The 1,389-nt window shown below is 43.5% G+C and overlaps 1 pseudogene; it reads left to right on the forward strand.

The window, feature by feature from the left end:
• The first annotated feature begins 599 nt into the window (after positions 1 to 599).
• Positions 600 to 718, forward strand: LOC112474340 (annotated as a pseudogene).
• Positions 719 to 1,389: the final 671 nt, after the last annotated feature.

Here is a 1,389-nt window from a genome sequence, read left to right on the forward strand (position 1 = left end):
GCCGAGTGAGACACAGCTGAGTGGGAAATGCATGGGACTACTCAGGGACCTCCACAAGGGTATAGAGCATGATTTTTTGAATATGAGTTTTGAAAAGAAGATTTAGCATCTCTACTCTCCCAATTGTCTCCTGATGACATATCTGATCTCTGTGGTGCCCAAAAAAGCATGAGATTTTAATTTCCTGTTAGAAAGAGGACTCCTTTTGCTCTTTGCTTAAATTCTGGAGGCCACACGGACCTTTGAGCTTTATGGACAGTGGTATTTGTGGTGATTTTGGTATTGTGTGGGTGTATAATCATGTGAGTAAAAATGAAATCAGGGTAATGCCACAAAGCAGAATCCTCCATATTATTAATGAACATCAAGAACATCACTGGGTGAAAAAATCATGGGAAAGTGTAAATTTTTTGTTAAATGTATTCACGTATCAAGGATATTAGTGTTTCTAGAAAAAGATGAAGTTTCTTTATCTAAATTCTCACTAATAAAAGTCACAAATGTTCTAATAATGCACACAGCAAATGAAGTTCAAAGATGCCTGTAATGATTCATACTTTATGAGAAAACCAATTCATGAGGAATAGAAATAAAGTGCCCTCTATGTCCATGGTACCCTGAACATGCCTGATCCCATCTGATCTTGGAAGCTAAGCAGGATTGGGCCTGGTTAGTACTTGGATGGGAGACCACCTAGGAAGACCAGGTGCTGTAGGCACAAAAAAATAAATAAAAAAATAAAAAATAAAGTGTCAAGGTTAAGATGGCAGGCTAGATAAAAGCAGGGTTCCCCTCCTTCCATGACATGACTGCATTAAAATTACACTTAAATCATAAAACAACTTGGAGAACCACCTGAAGTTTACCTGATTACAATACATACATCTGAGGATTTAAAGATAAAGCCGAATAAGACCAGTAGGAAGGGCAGAGATGCAAAGCAGGCTGGTCTCACCCCGGAGCATAATGACCGAGTGAGCACTGGGAGGGAGAGGGTGGCCACTGAGCATAGCCTCCTGAAGGAACGAGGGGTCTTAGCTCCACACGGGGGCCCCCCAGCCTAGGGTTCTGGTCCTGGGAAGAGGTGTTCCCATAAAATCTGACTGTAAAAATCAGTGGGGATTCTGGTTGGTCATCTGGGTGAGACAGAAAGAAGCTAAAAATTCAGATGCCCTCCTTAAAGGGCTCGTGCACAGATTCACTCGCAGACTGGGCTCTGACGGAGGGTCAGCAGCTTGGGAGGCACAAGAGATATATGAGGGGGGACTGAGTTGTGTGGCACAGAGTAAGAGCTTGATGGACAACCACCATTGCTCTGTTGTTGAGCCCCTCCAGGGCAGTCTACAAAGGAGTGCCATCTTGCCTGTATTGAGCCTTACCTCCGCCCCC

Source organism: Pteropus alecto, unplaced genomic scaffold (assembly GCF_000325575.1).
Source record: "Pteropus alecto unplaced genomic scaffold, ASM32557v1 scaffold79, whole genome shotgun sequence".
Lineage (NCBI taxonomy): Eukaryota > Metazoa > Chordata > Mammalia > Chiroptera > Pteropodidae > Pteropus > Pteropus alecto.